General features: G+C 41.0%; 1 protein-coding gene and 1 non-coding gene across 8 annotated transcripts in view; one reads left to right on the top strand and one right to left on the bottom strand.

Moving 5' to 3' along the window:
- BICD1 (BICD cargo adaptor 1) overlaps positions 1–19,597 on the bottom strand; it is a 177,962-nt gene that overhangs the window by 135,618 nt on the left and 22,747 nt on the right. The window lies entirely within an intron of this gene.
- On the top strand, positions 15,433–15,566 carry LOC119045138 (small nucleolar RNA SNORA13). Its single transcript, XR_005081739.2, has one exon. It is a non-coding gene; the product is annotated as a small nucleolar RNA SNORA13 (small nucleolar RNA).

Below are 19,597 nucleotides of genomic sequence, written 5' to 3'. Positions count from 1 at the left end.
CCTTTTCCTGAAGTTTTAATTTTTTTTTTACAGTAAACATGTATTATAGACTATCTACTTTCAGCTGTTACTACCCCCAATGGAAAAAGGGCTGTTTTCCTCTCTTTGTGAATCCTAAAACAATGAGTTTTTGAACTAGATACTATGATAAAAAATTTAGCTGAAATGCTCAGCTGACTAAAGGTGGAATTTAAATCTCTGTAGCTGGATAGCTAAAATTCTCTTTTTTTTTGCATATCAATTAGATTTGGTCACTCATCATTCCACCTTATGGTGTTACCATTCACAGATGGTTACTCCAGGGATGAATGCATTTCAGTAACAGTTTGAAATGCCCCTGGGTAATAGAGAGTGTAAATGATGGCTGTGTGCCTTTGAAATAATGCAATCAGACTGTTAGTGGCTGATAGGGTACAGCTGTGGACAGAGTCCACGCTTGCTTGTTTTTAGGGCCCAGTCTGCACTGTGGATTACATAAATTTTTAAATATGCTGATTAACTGAAAAAATATGTCACTCAAAGTACAGCATTGTAAGAAAACTACAGTTCATTCTTTAAAATTGCATTTCGAGTAAGAAAAACAAAAAGGTTAATTTGACAGATGCTCATCTTTCTGCCTAATTGCATAAACAATATGGGGTAAACTGCTTGACTTAGAAGAAAACCTAAAATAGGACCATGTTAATTGAATAGAGGATAAAGCAAGAGGTTTATCAGTACTGACATTATTTAGTGTGTGATGAAGTTGACTTAGAGTAGCAGGCTATGCCAGACTCTACCAGATACCAAAAATTTTTCTAGTCTTAAGAAACTGAACATTGATAGAAAATATTTCATGCATACAAGACAGTATATAATCAAGTATCAGGTTATAAGACAATGATAATAAGACCAGGGGAATTTGGGGGAAGAAAGAATAATATGAGCTAGATTCATCGGGAAAGGCTGGTGAAGGTTAAGGAGCTCAGGAAGATCGACTTTAAAGAGACCAGTAAAGTCACAGTATGAATGTGAATGTGGCAGATTAAGGAAACACGGGCTGCTCAAAGTTCAGGCATCACACAAAAGGGAGAGTGAGTGCTGAATGCTGGACTAAGGAGATTGACCTTGACCTAATAGGTGTGAGGAGGCTGCTGACAAAGGAAGGATTTAAGTCCTGTTTAAAGAACTAATCTTACAGTGGTGAGTAAGACAGACTGCAGGGAAGACCAGAGTCGTGATCCTTAACTGAGGGTACACATCTGAGTCAGCTTAGAACCTTTTGCTATAGACCTTGCCTTTATTTTTCAAGATTTTCAGACCACGCCAGAGACTGTGATTGTAAGGTATATTTTGCTCAGCGGGTATATTTTGTGAAAATATTCTTCAAGTAATTCTAGTGCGATTCCTGGCAGCGAACCAGGAGTTTTAAACAAAACAAACAAAACAGATGGGGGGAAAAAACCTTCTTTGGTCTGTAGTCAGGGCAATGGAAATACAGAAGATGGAATTATTCAGAGTCACTACAAAGAAAAAAATCAACTGGGCTTGATAATGGGACTAAATGGAGAAGGTGTCAAAGTTAAGTTCATGGTATTAAGTGTTTAGGTAAATATGAGAACTTCACTGACACTAACAAAAGTATGGGAATGTTAGTAGTTGTGAGACATGAAGACACTGAGTTGTCACTCAGTTGGCAACTGTGTCAAAAATGAAGTGGTTATGTGAGAGATCAGGACTAGAAACAGACTGTGAAAAACTTGTGAAAAACAGCAGAGAGGCCCAGGACTGAACCTGAGCCCGCATTCACAGAGCAGGGAGATAAACAGCATTTGGAGAACTTTGGAGGGAGAGACTTAACAGGAAAACAAAAAAACAATTACCAAAGGCCAGAGAAAAAGAAAATAATTAAAAGTGTTAGGTCCAGAATATCCAACACGAAAAAAATTTATATTGACTTTGTTTAAAGTAAGGTCCATAATGAAGTTAGACACATCCATCAACAAACCTTAGAGTTGGGTGGGTCTTGAATCCACCCTGCAAGCACTGGGAATCTAATAAATCTGAACTGATTTAAAGTTTTTTTAAATTTCTTCTGTCGGATGGGCACTGCTGACTCACTTAGGAAGCGCGGTTTTACTACTGAAGCTTCGGGAACATGACCTGAACAACCCTCAGATCCAGGTATCCGGTGAGCAATCCAATCAAACCAGGTGTGGCTGTGCATTTCTTTGACTATATGACTATACGAAAAGTAGGTCTGACTTCAAAAGAACAATAAATAAAAGGTTGTGATAAATGCCTCAAAAAATAACTCCTCCAACAGGAGAACTTACTCTCATGTTGCTCTCATCTGTTTCCTCGGGGCAGGGCCCCAGCAGCCGCGACTATACACACAAACCCGTCTCCCTGGTTATAGCAGAATGGACCGCCTGTGAACACCTGGCCTCCGGTGGGCCCATTTCTCCCTACCTGGCAGCTGCAACTGGATTTAAAAACACTGGTCTCTGCTGACTGCATAAAAGGAAGGCATAACCTCAGGACTGTGGAGCATCCATGGTCCACCATGGCCACAGGGAAGGACAAAGAGGCAAACCGGAGGCAGGGAAGGCAGAAGCAGCTGTGCGGGAGGAGGCAGGGAGGCCCGCCAACCCCAGGGTCCACTTGGACTTTCCTCACTCTGTGACTCAGTGCTCTCACTCCGCTGCTCCCAGGATCTGCTCCTCTTCCTTCTCGCTGCCTCTGCCACCACCACTGACACTTCTGGTCCTTTCTCCTTGTAGCTCACAAACTCCCGAGGGAGTTCTCATCCAGTTCGGTTACTCATCACCCAATAGGAAGTCACCATAATGTACTGTGATAAGCCTAGGGATGCCTGGGAACATGACCTTCAATTCATGTAGTCTTGCAATGAATACTGTGCAACTTATTATGTTATGGCATGTGCATGTCTCAAAACTAACAAGAATAAAAAATGTTACATGATTTAGGCCAAGCTGTGCCATCATCCAATAATCATACTTTGTATACAAGTCATCAACGAGCTGCACCAGGTGAGCAGGCAGGCGCGCGGCCAGAAGCTCCAGGACAGTCAGAGCGGCAGACTGGGCACGAAGACCACCGAAGGGAGAAGGTGAGTGGCTGCCCACTAGCGGAATCTGTGCAGGTTCCACGAGTGGCCGTTCCACATCTGTGCTGTGGGCTCTGCAGGAGCTCGACCCAGTAACTCTGGGTTGGAACATGCTATACTGTCACCTGCTTTGTGCAGACCTTTCCAGTCAGGTAAATCTCAGTATTCTTGTACATCAAGGAAATCTCACATCTTTAAGCAAACTGTGTGTGTCTGCTACCACTTTCCGAACAATGTCACCACCATGTGCTTCGATGCCTAACCAGTGGATACTATATTCTTTGGAGTATTTGGGAAAGTACAAAGATTTACCAGAAGCTTGGTTCCGTTTTGTTTTTGTTTTTTTTTATTTTATTTAGATTTTATTTATTTTTATAGAGAGGGGAATGGAGGGAGAAAGTGAAGGAGAGAAACATCAATGTGTGGTTGCCTCTTGCACATCCCCCAATCAGGGACCTGGCCCACAACCCAGGCATGTTCCCTAACTGGGAATGGAACCGGCGACCCTTTGGTTCTCAGGCCGGCACTGAATCCACTGAGCCAGAAGTCTGGATACAGTTTATATTAAGATTACAAGGAAGGGCTATAATGAAAATGACATGGAAATGCTCAGACTGAAGAGTCAATGAGTTTACCATGAATCTTGTCTGCCTCTTTACCTATGCAAAAAGTCTTTCTCTTTAGACTACTATCTCAAAACAACAGCCTATATATTCTTGTTTATTTCTTAAGATACTGGAGTACCTCTCCTCCAGTGGCTGTCAGAGTATCACACACTTACCACTGTCGCGGAGCAACCCAAGGCCCCTGTGTCAGGCTGTGCAGACGTGCACTGCATACTGTCACAGGTGCCCTTTCCATCACTACTCACAAAGTGCAACACACAGCCCTGGATATCACCTGTCTACAGCACGGAAAAGCAAGGACGTGAATTTAGAGATGTTAACAAGCCAAGCATTCGTACAGCTGAAGAGAAGAATCTCACCTGGGTGACTCTTCAGGTCATCGTTCGCCCTGCTCAGCCCCCGAGCCCAGTTCTTCTAACCTCTATCCTCATCCACGGGCCTCTCTAAAGTTCGCTGGGCGCCTCCTGGGATCTTCCTGTTTTACAGAGCAAACCCAGGCTACATTCTCAAGGTCAAGAAGAAACAATGTGCTTTTTCTCTTATTTCCATAGATAACCCTTCAGATAGTCCAAAATGATCTATCAGGCTATCGGGGAATCCCAAACTGGTTGCTTGTTTTTGTGAGGAGCACGTGACCAGAATTCTCCCAAGTCGGACAGGGTCAGTGTTTCACCTGTAGTCTACTTTGCATCTTTTAAACTCTGACACTAGCCTTTGTCTTGGATCACCTACAACACTTAAAGCCCCAACTTTACTGTTCTACATTTCGGATTATTGTCGGACAATGCTTCTTTGACGAAGCACAGAAATTTATCAACATGAAATGGTATCTATTTCTTGACTTCAGAAGTTATTTCTCCTATAAAACATATAGAAACATATAAAAGGCAGACTGAATTATTAAATTGTGTGACCTATGTAACCTATTACAAATTTACATGCATTAAGTTATACACGACCCACATGAACATATAGTTGTATAAATGCTATCGTTCATAAGAGACCGGCCCATCACTACAGAGAAAATCTTTATTGATGACCAATACTGACTACAGTATTGCCCAAAATCTATAGTTAATACATGGTTAGCAGCACCAGGGTTCCTTACTCGGATGATCTGGCCACAGAGAAATGGCGTGGCCCGTGCAGTTCTGCACAAGGAGCCGCAAAGCAATATGGGACAATCATGACATGCCTGCAAATGACCAGATACTCACTCCACATTAGAGAATATCTGTTTCAGATCATTATAGTTACAAATTTAAATCTTGCTACATTAAATTTTATCATTTCTAGAAAAGTCACAGTGACCTATAAAAGTTCCCGGTGGAAGGCCTTAGAGTGACAAGGAGACGTCTCTCCAGACAAGCGCCCACCTGCCTGCCAAGAGACCTCGACAGGGACACACCTTGGTGACCCTGGCCTGACTCAGGTTGTGAGCCATGGACCAGGAACATATCCCATTCCAGACTCAGTCAGTTCACAGATGCTCTCGCACATGAACAGAACCCATGGGAGACTTCTGCACAAAACCAGAAAAGATATTCAGATACAATGAAAATTATGCACGTGCCAAGAGGTCAGGGAAGGACGTCCGTAAGAAAATCTCATTCTCTCCTCACAGGCAAGCTCTCCAGCAACCAGCTAACCAGGCACCAGTTGGGGGAGCACAGAAACAGAATGAAGAGACTAGCCTGATCGGAAAGTAACTGCATCAGGACCTGAGACCCCAGGGTGTCTGTCGCCACAGCACAGACCTATCAGGGAACTGACCACTACAGGGGCCGGGCAGGGCGCCCATCCCTGCTCAGTGCCCACGGCCAAAACCGCTTCTCAGATTCCCTTTGTTCCCTGCTTCCCTTTTTCAACATCCCTGCCTCTGATTGCTGCAGTCTTGATACAGTTATGAATTTGTTTTTTTTAGACTGCCGCCAAAGCTTGCTGACCTGGAGCCATTCTGTCTCTTTCAGATTTCTCCTTTGCTACTCCGGCCCCTTGTTTATTTTATTCCTTATTTGCAAATTCATGGAAGGCACTTCACTGGCACACCCACGTACTTATTGCCCACATTCACTGAATTATCGTGTGCTTATTCATGTCTCTAGAAAACTTGAAAAAGCTTTTTAAAAACTGTCACCATAGAGAGAGTATAAAGAAAGTAAGTAGCCTTGAAGTCCATGTTAAAAAAAAAAATTAGCGCTGGCTAGTGTGGCTCAGTGCGCTGAGTGCTGGCCTGTGAACCAAAGGGTCACTGGTTTGATTCCCAATCAGGGCACATGCCTGGGTTGTGAGCCAGGTCCCCAGTAGGGGGCATTCAAGAGGCAACCACACATTGATATTTCCCTCTCTCCCTCCTTTCCCCTCTCTAAAAATAAATATAATCTTTTTTAAAAATTAAATGACCAGTGAAGTAAAAAATGAACTTGAATGATTTTACTCATAAATCATTTATCCTTAACAAAGAAATTCTTCTCAGTAAATTGTAATTACCAAGAAGTAAGAACCTGTCTAATAGTCAAATATCCAAAATAGTGTCTAAAGGAAACAAAACCCCACCCCCCACATCCCTTTAGTGCAATGAGAGCTGTGGACTGCAGGATTCAGAACTCTCTGCCCTCGCTCCTGCCACACCCCCAAACCGGCTGCTTTCCTGTGCGGGTCTCCTTGGCCTCTTCTTCTCGAGGCTTTTCTGTGCTGATTTCCCTAAGCCCCTGGTCCTCTGGTCCCCTGGTCCTCCTGGTCCTCCTGTGGTTAGCTCCTCACCACACTCTTCAGGCCTTCCTGCCTCCTCTTCCCCTGCCCTGGAGGGCTGCACTCCCAGGACACCATCCGTATAGGGAAAATTTGCCTTCTTCCTCTGTTTACATCTCACACTACTCCCCTGACCTCGAGGACGACTTACAGGCAACCACCTGAAATCACATATTGCATGACCAGAGCAACATACACGTTAATGGTTCCTTACTGTTAACTTGGTTGCTTTTATATCAGCCAATCCTGAGACTCAGAGGTGTATCTGCACCAGCCTATTCGGTACCTCTGGTGGGAGAACTCGAGGGTTGGAAAATTACAATTTTAGGTTAATAGTTAAGAAGCTTAGTAGTTAATATATGTAAGAAATTTAGTGTGTTAGGAACTGCAGATACTGTCGCCTGGCTCCAGAAGACCACCGCAACTCGACCTTTGTGCCCCGAAGAGACCAAAGCAATCCAGGTGATAACCCAGCCATTGTGTTCCGGGAGAGACATCCTGCCGTCCAGGACACAGATAAAGAAAATCACCCAGGACACAGGGCCCAGGATCCAGATAAAAAAATCACAGCTCAAGAGATGAAAGGATGCTAGGGAAACTGCCAGACTGCAGCTTTTATCTGATAAGCTCTTTCCTGAATTCCAAATCCCTTAGTACACTTTTTCCTCTTTATAAAAAATGCTAGCTTGAAAGGAGATGGAAGATGGTCTGTTAGGGTGCATACCCGTCATATTCTCAGATCGCCCATAAAGATTCAATCCCTGTCTCTGCTTATTGGTTCTGCTAGTGACAGGCAGCAGGAACACTGACTTCACTGGTTTCACCTCCCCTCCGATGTCTTACAGCTTCCTAAGGCAATGTGTTCAAACCATTATTTTACTTAATCTCCAATCTCTCCTCCCGTGTTCTGTATTTCAGTTCATGGCCTCTCCATCCACCTGCTTTGCCAAGATGAAAATCTGGAAGTCATGAGGGAGTGAGGTACTACTAGCCAAAATGTGAGAGTGACTATCCAATGGTAATTTTTTTCTAATAGTGATTGTTAAAATGTTTCAAGAACCGGTTGCTCAATAAGCCTGACAAATGACAGTGCAAATGGTTTAATTAGGAAGAAGAGTGAAAGGGAAGGATAAATGGATTGTGACAGAAATTGTTTCTATGTGTATGTCATCTGTAATTATACTGTAAATATGGAAAATTGATTAATTCCCTTTTTCCCACTGAACTCTGAGTACTATGAGGGCAGGACACATACCTGTTTTGCTTATCTTTGTATGGCTAGCACCGAGTACAGTGCTTTGCATATAGTAGTTGCTTTGTAAACACTTATTGGACACATAGTTGCTACTACAATTGACTAAACACACAACTGACTTCTTCTTTGGTTTGTCTATCAAGTTCGAAGTAGACTTACTACCAACCGATGCATAATATGGGTCTAATACCACCACAGACACTAAAAAAGGCCTAGTGGGACAAATAAGAGTTTCTCAGTGTAACTGTTCAGTGCTCGGTTCTTCACTTTATCAGATGTTGCTCTATTTTGCTAGATCTAAGACCCTGATTATGATAGTGATTTTCATCTCAGCAAAACTAAACTGGCCTTCAGTGGTATTTGTGATTTAAAAAAATGCCTTCCAAAAATTAAATAAGTCTCATATGTCTCTAATATCAAATTCCTGGGCATTAACTGATTAAGAAGATATGAGATAAGCAGAGAGCTCTAATCGAGATCCTTGAACTAGAAAAAAAGAAAAAAAAAAGAACCAAGGGAAAGAAACTTCTTTGAAACCATTCCACCCAAACACCCACTAAAGGAGAAACTGGCTCCTTACCCTCTAAGCCCAAAGCTGACAACTCAGGCTGGATAAAGGTAAATGTTACACAAATAATTTATGAACAGGGATGAGTGTTTGTTTCTACAAACAAATTGTCATGATATATACACATACAGAAAATAGAAATCATTTGTCTTGTAGAACTTTGTTCTAAGCCTTTCTCCCTAAAACCCTGCATTTATAGAAATAATATTCACTCCAGCTTTAAAATAAACACACACAAAACAACCCTCCATCTCCCTAACCCCTCAAATCAAACGGATCATCAAATTCTATCAACTTGCCCTCTAAGATCCAGCTCAAAAACTGCTTTCTCTGTGCATTTTATTGTCTCTCTGTGCTTCCAAAGCATTCTGCATTATCACGTATTATAATAATAAATTATAACTATTTTAGCATCTCCATCCTCCTTCCCTCTTCTAACACCAGGAGGTATTTAAAGATTTTCAGGATATCCTGTATAATAGCTGGGCTTAACACAGTACATGGTAATTTAACTGACACTCAATAAATTATGGTCAAAAGAAGAAATGGGATTTGAAACTATAAACATAGGATTTTGATAGCACAGATGAAACTTTTCATCCCTCCTACTTTGCCCCTTGTCCCTTTTCATGACCTTGCCCTCCACCATTTTTTGTTATAAACATGCTAGAGAGCCTTCCTCATGCTTTCAATGGATGTCCTTGTCATTAATGCTCCTTTACTTCCTCATTCCTATCTAATTCACTCAGTCCCTTAGCTGAAGCAAAGCCCAGATATGTAGGAATCCAACACAGGGTGCTAAAATATGCAGAGATAATATATGCATAGTGGCACTGATTAAAACATTGATGAGAATTAAAAATACTGTTTTCAAGAAAAATCAGGTCTCTCTCTGTGTCTATGTATATTATTCAACCATCAGGAGACATCCATCTCTTTTTCTAGATGAGGGACAATGGCACTTGTCCCACCCACACTACTGCCATTGGTATTTGTCCATAAAAGGGAATGGATGGCTTGGTATGTGGGACATACCAATCTCTCTCCCAGAGAGCGAGCTCAGGGCTCTGAGATGACTGATGATGCAGTTTGGCCTCCGCTGCAGGGGAGTGGAATGTAAGTATCGAAACAGGTGGAGAGAAAGTGACTCTGAACAGTTTGGATTAAGAATTTCAATCCTAATCGTTACGAAGGAAACAAGAGCTTAACTTGCTATTGTTGGGGTACAAAAACAGTTTTTCTCTCTCACCTTCTAAGTTCTTCTAGCTGGACTAACAGTAAAATAAACATGAAACAGATTAACAGGTGAAAATCTCCAAAGTTTATTTTACCAGTATACACAGTGGTCCATAGGAACAGGAGACCCAAAGATGCACTGGGCAGGTGAGGTTTACCTGCCATTTTGGGCAAAAAGAGAAGGGGGGCGGGGGCCTGTGATTTCAAAGTGGAAGTAGGCCACGCACTGGTAGTGGAGAAAGCAAGCTCGTGGCAAACAAACTCCTGCCAGACAACCCAGAAACAGAGGATGCTGGGAATCCAGAAGAACAGGTTTTTGCCCAGGTCCTTCCTGTGCACCACACTGAGTTCAAAATGCTACAGTTCCCTTCCTGGAACAGGTCTTTCCATCTGATCCCCTTTGACAGGGAAGGGGAGCGTCACAGGTTCTTCCTGAGTCTTCTTTTTCTTAATAACCAGCTTAAAGTCAATATCCCAAAAGGCACACTTGGGGGTGGCAAATTTTCATCCCCTTCACTACATGAAAGGTTTTAGTAGATAATTTTTCTTGGACATTGTTATGCAGGTAGATAATACATAAACCCACCTTGATTAATGAAAGCAGTTATTAAGTGCTGTTACCATAAGTAGATTAATTTTACTGTATAATATCTCCTGGTTATTCATTTGGCCCAAATGAACTCAGATGCTATTGGACAAAATGTTTTTGTATCTATGGTGTGGCTCAGTGGATTGAGTGCCGGCCTGAGAACCAAAGGGTTGCCAGTTCAATTCCCAGCCAGGGCACATGCCTGGGTTGTGGGCCTGGTCCCCAGTTGGGGGCACATGACAGGCAACCACATATTAATGTTTCTCTCCCTCTCTTTCTCCCTCCCTTCCCCCCTCTAAAAATAAAAGTAGGTATATTCTGCTGGTTTAAACCATAATGTCTGGCATTCACGCCTACTAGAGATTTATACCTGTATATATTCATTTCTACTTTAGCAAAAACATTTTCAAAAATAGGAAAGGAAAAAAGCTATATTAGAATTTGCTAGCAAAATAGCCACTGTCCTGTTGTGATATGCTAATACTTTATAAAGAATCATTTATGAGCTCAACCTCCACACGTTCAATTCAACTACCACGGGTTCAAAGATTTGTTTATACTTACAGAACAGAAGGTGAAAGAACTGTAGAAGACTAAAATTATATACAAGACAGCAGAGAATTACTTCTTAAAGACACAAAAACACATGAACAACAAAGGAAAAAATGAGACATTCAATCATATTAAAATTGGGAATTTTAATCAAAGAACATCACAAAAAGAGAAAAGACAACCCACTGTGTAGAAGATATCTGTAACACATACAAGTGATAAAGGAGTAGGATCAAGAATATGTATAAAGAACTCATAACCATTAAAAAAAGATAATCTAATATTTCAAATTGCTAAAGATTTAGATAGGCATTTCATAAAATGAGAAATCCAAATAAACATGAGATGTTGTTCAATCTCAAAAGTAATCAGGAAAATGCAAATTATAACTATGATAGGATATCATTATACACTCAGATAAGCAAAACTTTAAAATCTGTCAACACCCATGATAGTGAGGGTAGAGAATTCTCATACAAGACTGGTGGTGGATAATATATACATTGGTATGATCACTTTGGAAAAATACTGAAGACAGGTATATTCTATGCCACAGCCATTATATTAGTAGAAATTCATGAACATGGTAAAATGTTCCTAACAGCACTATTCATAATGACCCAAAGAATGAAAGTCACCCAAAACTCCATCAACCAAAGAGTAGATAAATAGATTGTGGTATAGTCATACCATGTGATACGACAGAGTAATTAAATAACTACAATTATATCAAAAACCTGGAGAATCTCACACAAAAAAAATATTAAATGAAGCAAGTAAGGCATGAAAGAATGTGTACAATATGAATCCATTTGTGTGAAGTTCAAAAACAGACAAAACCACACCACAGGTGGTAAAACTATGAAAGAATATTAGTAGGCAGCCACAGCGGAAAACAGTATGGCATTTCCTCAAAAAATAGATTAAACTGCCTTGATCCTGAAATCCCACTTCTGGGAATATACACGAAGAAACCCGAAACACTAATTTGAAAGAGTACTCGCACCCCCATGTTCAGTGCAGCGTTATTTACAGTCACCAAGACGTGGAAGCAGCTCCAGGGCCCATCAGCAGATGAGCGGATAAAAAAGCTGTGCTATATTTATACAATGGAACTACTTGGTTGTAAAAAGAAAAGAAAAGAAAAGAAAAAAGAAAATCTTACTTTTTGGGACAGCATGGCTAGACCTGGAGAGTATTACACTAAGTGAAATAAGCCAGTCAGAGAAAGTCCAGTACTGTGATTTCACTTACATGTGCAATCTAATGAACAAAATAAACTAACAAACTTAATAGAAGCAGACTCAGAGATACAGAGAACAGACTGACACCTCTCAGAGGGGAGGGGGTCTGGGGGCTGGGTGAGAAAGGTGAAGGGATTAAGAACAGAAAAACCCCTCAAGCAACAGTGCAGTGAGCACTAGAGAAAAGGGAAATGGGGAGGTAGAAGAGGGTATAGGGGCACCAATGGTGACGGAAGCAGACTTGACTGCGTGGTGAACCCACGATACAATATACAGATGATGTATTATAGAATCATACACTTGAAATCTACATAACTGATTAATCTTTATTAATCAATGTCACCCCAATAAATTTAATAAATATTTCTTTAAAGAAACTTATGACAAAACTACGGGGGTGGGGGGGGAACTGCAATGCAGGAAGGGCATAAAGGGGGATTCTGGGCATTCACAATATTTTAGTCCCTTCCCCTGGGTGGTGGCACAACAGTGGCTTTATATTATTCGTTAAACTGTGCTGCATATTTGTGCACTTTTTTGTATACTCGTCTATGGTTGATTTCACAGCTTAAACTGTTTTATGCAGACTAGACATTCTGTAAACTGGATGGAATAAAACAAAGGACAACAAAAAATAAAATCAGGAGATAGTTACTGCCAAGAAGAAAGAAAAACAAGGACAAAGGGAATGGGTGGAGTAGAGAAAACTATTTACAGACTGGAGACTCAGGTAAGTCTCCGGGAGCACAGCTGCGGACACAGCAAAGGCAACCAACTGAACTCACAGTGAAACTTCGATTCCTGCCGCCAGCACTATCTCATGGGGTTCACAGAGGACGGCCCCAGTGACACTCACAGGCCTTGACACATAAGGATCTGGTGGCATTAGGTGGTACAAAATTGATGAAAAGAAAATAAGAAAGCCTATCTATATATTGGATGCTCCTTAAGAAAATAACTTTAATGATAAAATATTTTTAAAGACTTGGAAAAGTTAAGCCCTCAAATTCAGTTTGTGATTTCTTCAAAGAAATGCTGCAAGTGCCAGATGCGAAGTGAAGGCTATTGCAATGTGGCTTTCTGTAGAAAATAAGTAAATTATGCCATAGATAACAACAAGCCGTTCATTTTTAATTGGAAGAACTTGTTGACTTATTTTTATCAACACAGTTTCACATGTTTATGTGTGTCTGTAAAGGATTCCAATCACTCCTTTTTTCTTCCTGACTATTCACTGTGAAGTGCTGGTCCTCACTTTTACATGAATTCATTTTGCTCTGACTTTTTCTATGTCAGTTCTCAGATAATAAAGGTTCTTGAAATAGATTAAATTTTAAGCTCTCACACTCACACCTTTCCATTTACAATATTAGGCTGACCCATGTGAAATGGCAATATCCTATCATCTTTGACCAATGAAAATATCAATTTTGGACAATTCCTACTAATTGACCATCTCCACAGTCTCAGCTGTGCCCCACGCCCGCCCATTATTTCTTAGGTCCTGCCCAGTGGTACTTGGAGAGTTGACCGTTTTGCAGAAGGAGGACATAATGTGTTTTCATTATAACTTTTCCTCCCTATCTAAAAGAAATCTACAACCACATCTTTTGCTTAGTAAAATCAAAAATAATGAGATTTATACCTTTTTTAATGAACTAAACTGTGATTTAGCTCCTGCACTCAAAAAACATTTGTTGATCACTACCGTGTATTAGACTCTGGGGAGAGACAGAAACAAGTCCAACAAGGACACCGACTCGGGAAGCTTACAAAGAATGGGGGCGGAGTCAAGAAAACCACTACGTACAGAATACCGGGGTAGGTGCTATGCAAGTCTGTCCGAAGGAGGGACCTCTAAATCAGATTTCTCATTGGGCATTGGAAATACAGGATTCTATCCTGAGATATCTTTTCATATATTTTTAGCTTAACAAATAACACGACAAATTGGTCAAAAGCAGATATTGTGACAAAAAAATGAATCAGAAATATAAATTCTGAATAGGCTACACATGAGATGTCAAATAACTCCACTTTCTTAAGTTTAAGAAATGGAGACGGGAGTATAAGATCAAACACTGTCTTCTTTGAACTGTAAATCCCCACTTGGAAGAGGGCAGATGGAGCGCCGTATGTTCACAGAAGAGAGCCAAGCGCTCAGAGAAGGTAACCACTCGACTAATGGAAAAGAAGTGAAACAGAGAACCATGGTTTGGAACTTTTATCCCCTCAAAGGGTAACATAAGAGGCTGACCTTGAGGGATGTGTACAGGATGAGAAGATAACCATATAAATTTTTCTAATGTGTTTTCCTCTCTGAGTCTTAGGAAATTCTAAGGAAGATTTCGATTACACTGAAAAATTCTGAGTTTCTGATCCCTGAATTTAAGTCTCTGCATTTCCTCCGCATGGTGTATACCATGCTGCAGACACAGTTACGTCTTTTCTTTTAGTTCTGTTTCTTCAAATGCCAAAACTACACATGCTGGAGTATGTACCGCTGTGAGAATGAGGAAATATAGGTAAAATGTTACCTAAAAAATTTCATTCATCGACATTTTGGGTTTTACTTATAATCCAGTTCTTACAAACATTTAAGCAAATAAATAGACTGCTTAGAAAATAAAGATACTCTCAAACTATGGCGCTTCTTTCAATGAAGGTACTGTCATGCAGTTTCATAAGAAGGCCACACACACCAAAAACAATTTGTCAGAAGATGAATTTTAAATGGGTAAAAAACAGGAAAAAATTGTTCAAACTTATTAATAATTAAAATTTTCAAAATAGCATGGTACACCATATTTTATCTATCCAATAAGTGAAGTTTTGTGGAAAAGAAGGGAGTAGATTTGGCCTGACCAGTGTGGCTCGGTTGGGCATCATCCCGCAAACCAAAAGGGCACTGGTTCGATTCCCAGTCAGGGCACACGCCTAGGTTGCAGGTTCAATCCAGGGTTGGGGAGCATATGAGTGGCAACCAATCCATGTTACTCACATCAATGTTTCTCTTCCTTTCTTTCTCCCTCCCTTCCTCTCTCTCTCAAATCAAAAATAAAAATAAAAATAAATAGCCCTGGCTTGTGTGGCTCAGTGGATTGCTGGCACACCAAAGGGTTCCCCAGTTCCATTCCTAGTCAGGGCACAGGGCCTGGGTTGCAGGACAGGTGCCCAGTGGAGTTGGGGGGCGGGGGGGGGGGTCAGGGTGTATGAGAGGCAACCACCACAACTGGTGTTTGTCTCCCTCTCTCTCCGCTTTCACCTCTGTCTCAAAACAAACAAATAATAGCTTTTAAATAAAAATTTTTTAAATAGAAGGCAGTAAGTTTGTATTTCTTCTGTGTTCAGGTCATTAACACTTATTACTGACACTTGTGAGCACAGGTAAATTCCAGCATTTTCCCTAATTTACACTTCTAATATGCCTGTGCTTTTCACAAATCCCTGGAGCAATCACCGACTTCCCAAAGCTCCAGCCCAGAAATGAAAGTGTCGTGGTTGCCTTTGTGTGGCCCGTTCACTTTTGGAAACCAGTGAATGTGGCATCAGGAAAGGCGCACACTAAACACTTTGCAGCCCCTTCCTGCCCTTGAATATGATGTCCTTGGTGTAGGAGCTGGATAAGTAACAGTGTAAAAAGAAAAGAAAGAAAGTGTTGCGGAATGGTTCTTGGAAAACTGAGGACCATTTGACTTGCTCTACCAGACATTTCATGGTGAAAATATGCATCTCACCAACGGAATATTATTTCTACCCTTAAATTAAACATCCAAACTTATGTTATCATTCTTGGACCTGCGTTGTACTCAACCATGTTGTCGGAACTGAGTGCTTATGAATGAAGTCACGGGTTTTCACATAAAGTGAAAGCGTCATCCCGCACACCATGCGCACTGGACTGCTCACTGCACCCCCCACATCTTAGTTCTTCCTTGAGCTCCAGTCGTTCCCCCTGAATTATTCAGTCAAAATAGAATAAAATGCAAGAATGTGAAGGGAAAGTAAAGGCAATGATAGAGGAGTAACGGAATAATAAATATCACTCTCTATAATTATTATTACAGAGAATAATGACGGTTCCAATGGAGGCGGGAGGGGAATGACACCATGTCTGGATTCTCGTATTGTGGGGGGTGTGAAAAAAAATGGGCCGTATCTTTTACAAAGGGCTGGAGGGGGAGGCAACTAAACCAAGTTGAAGAGATGGAATGCATATTCCGGGAAGAGATTAAGTGAGACACAAGAAAGTCTGTCTACCATTAAAACGGGTACCAGACCGAGAAGGAGAGTGTTTGGCAAGACGGAGGGGTGAGAGGGTGAGGAAATGGATGAGCCGGGGGGGGGGGGGGGGGGTGCTTTGGCTGAAGGAGGGAACACGGGCTTTAGGAAACTGAGAATAAGAAAAGATGAACAGACGGTATTCAAATCCAGCTCTAACCAGCTCACTTATACCCTTGCTTTCAGACCACACTGAAAGGTTTATAAAGAAGTATGTATTCTTGACTTTCAAACATTTTTAAAATAATACATTTTAAATAAAATTTCCCTGCCATGGGGGGAAAACCCATCTTTGACAATGCAAGAAGGAAGCCAGTGAACCGAGTAACTCAATGGGAATATAATTACAAACACTTAGCATTGTTTTGAACATGCGAATTAAGAAAAGCTTTTATTTAGAATAGTTTTTTCATATTCTCGAGAAAGAATTCATCCACCATTTGTTTTCAGGGAAACACGCTGCTTCTCGGAAGCAGATCCTGCTGTGAAATCGAGACCCGTGCAGGAATGAAAATTACCCACTCCACAAAGACATGGCATGGGACACAAAGGCAGTGGCTCTCACCCAGCAGGGGCAGGGCCCCCTTCACACAGGGACTCCCACGGGCTGACTTAATTACAGCGCAGCAAGGCGAGCCTCTACAAAGCCGGGGTGACCCGAAGGCGGACTGCTGCGATCCCTCCTGGGCACAGGGACAGATGGTTCCGCTGCTTCTGATTTGCTGTGAGACCTTTTAGAAAAATCTGAAAATGGATACAGGCCAACAAGTTTTTCACTACTAGAATTTTTTTTAACCTGCCATATGCCACTATAAAAATAATTCTTAACTTGAGAGGCAATCAGCAAGTACTGAGCCGTGACTACGTATAAGGGGCAGGAAAAGGTCTCCAGCAGCTTGCCATCTCGTTGAGGAACACGGAGCACACTGATTTTTTCATCATGCTGCACACAAAAAGAAAAAGTACAGCAGGGGCCATAAAACTACTGCCTTAAGAATTCTCAGAGATGGTCAATAAACACAATTTTACAGAAGCAGAGTGAGTCTGTGTTGGAGAATATGGCTAAACAAGGGGCGCTGCACTGCCACCTAATTCAGCAGCAAAGGTAAATGAGTGTAGTGAAAGCAGTCACCTCAGCACCAGCAGGGACTAGGGCTCAGAACAGGTAATTAGCCCTCCCTCTAACAAGTTACAACTGCGTGAGGAAGTTGTAACACAATTGCTGAATAAATAGCACTGTGTGAATTCTATCTCGTAAAAAGTTTTAAATAAAATGGAATTTGAACTGCAAACTTACTAAAGAAGGAACAAGCTACCACTGCCATACTGTTTATGAAATTAATATACATGTAGCTTTCCTGCCTGCAGAAAACTCTACCTTTCTGGTCACTTTAAAGAATATGAATTAATTGAAAATCACAGAATTCTTCATTCTCATGTGTGGACATTAATTCATAATTTCCATAGCATTAATATGTACATATATATAATTTATAATTTCCATAGTTTTATATATACGCATATACATATATACATATTCATCTATAATACTCATAATAACTGTATGATCTAAGAAAGCACAGCTCACTAAGTTAGAACAAACTAATACATGTAAAACACGGGAGAACTACTTAATACATAACCAGCTCTACGTGAGTCCAAATTATTACTTCTGCAACTACAGCAGTATTATTGTTGTTGGTATTACTGTCATTACTTTTAAAATACAAGCTTTGAAGTCATACTGCCTGACTCAAATTTTAGTTCGATCCCGATCTAGACAGTTACCTCATCTATTTGACTCAATGTTCTTATCTCTATAATAGAAGTAATAATAAAAACATCTACTTTACAGACTATTGGGAGCATTGAGATAGGATGTATTAAATATTTGGCATAATATTCACTATGTGATAAGCAGCAAACACAATTTAGCAATTTTCACAGTTTCAATGTTTGGCCTTGGCCTCCTAGCTAATAAGAAGAGAATACGAATTAAACCCCAGGTTTCCTGATAAGGTTTAGAGCCCTTTTTACAGTGACACTGCTGGGAAACATACAAAAGAGGCCATTTGAGCAAACAGATACAACCAAGTACATGATGATGCAGTAACAAAAAGTACCACAGGTTACCCACGTTGACACTAAGCATGAAAGGCTTGGTATGACCTAAAGCGATCAGATCAGATGTCTCAGCAGAACGTGCATCGCCTTACACGTTACTGTGCCCCTCTCCTCTATGACTTTTTTCCTTTTTGAGAAATGTAGAAAGAATATATATATGAGTACTGAATCACTACGGTAAATATTTGAGAGTAACACTTCGGTGATGAAAGCAAAATACCTTGTGAGTACAAAAACAATGTTAACATACTAAGTATTCAGGGAAAACCAGAGTCATGATAAAGCAAAAAGATACTTAAGCCCCAGGCATCAATAGCTATTTCCGGAGCTATAAGAAAACATCATAACAAGCTCCTAAATAAAGAACCAGGGTATGTTTATCAAAGAACCATCTCCTTAACTTCTTAAGAATTTCAACCTGGGCACAGAGTGGTCCCGCTAAGAACAGAAGGACAGCCGTCCAAAGTGATTAGAGTTCACAGCCAAGGTAGGAGCCCGAGGATGTGGGGAAGGAGCCAGGGGGACCTGAGGAAGAGAAGCCTGGTCGCTTACCCCCCTTCTGCAGTCTCTTCCCCATTCTCAAAATTCACTCCATTATTTTACCCATCAAAATGCCAAGTGTAGTGCTAGCTGATATAAAGTGGAGTGAGACATAAAGAATCTAGTTTTAGCCCTGGCTGGTGTAGCTCAGTGGATTGAGCACAGGCCTGCAAACCAGACAATCGCGGTTTGATTCCCAGTCAGGGCACATGCGTGGGTTGCAGGCCGGTTCCCTGCAGGCCAGTTCCCAGCAGGAGACACAGAAAAGGCAACCGTACATTTATGTTTCTCTCCCTCTCTCCTTCCCTTCCCCTCTAAAGATAAATAAATAAAATCTTTAAAAAAAAAAAGACTTCTCTTAAAAAAAAAAAGAATCTAGTTTAAAAGAAAAACAGCAGACATGACAATCAATAATTACAGAACAGGGGAACAATGCAGTTGCCTTAGGTTTTATAGGAGAACATAGAGAGACATTAGCTAACCAGCTAACTAAAATGTGTACTTTGGGCAAGGTTATATGCCAAGTGGTCCTGCATATACTATCTTATTCAAAAATAAACATCCTATTTAGTAGATGAAGAAATGGAGGCTTCGAGGTACAGGAGGTGGAACTCAGAACAAAATCTGTGCCCTCTTAATCCTAGTCCAGGGCTCTTCCTCAGGCTCTGCCATGCTCCTCCAACTCCTCTAACCTCGCATTCTTGACTTTCCTTTCTCCTTGA

The sequence above is a fragment of the Artibeus jamaicensis genome, unplaced genomic scaffold, assembly GCF_021234435.1.
Source record: "Artibeus jamaicensis isolate MK-2021 breed Jamaican fruit bat unplaced genomic scaffold, CSHL_Jam_final contig_233, whole genome shotgun sequence".
Lineage (NCBI taxonomy): Eukaryota > Metazoa > Chordata > Mammalia > Chiroptera > Phyllostomidae > Artibeus > Artibeus jamaicensis.
Note: the sequence above shows the minus strand (reverse complement) of the source record. Positions and strands in the feature narration are given on the sequence as shown.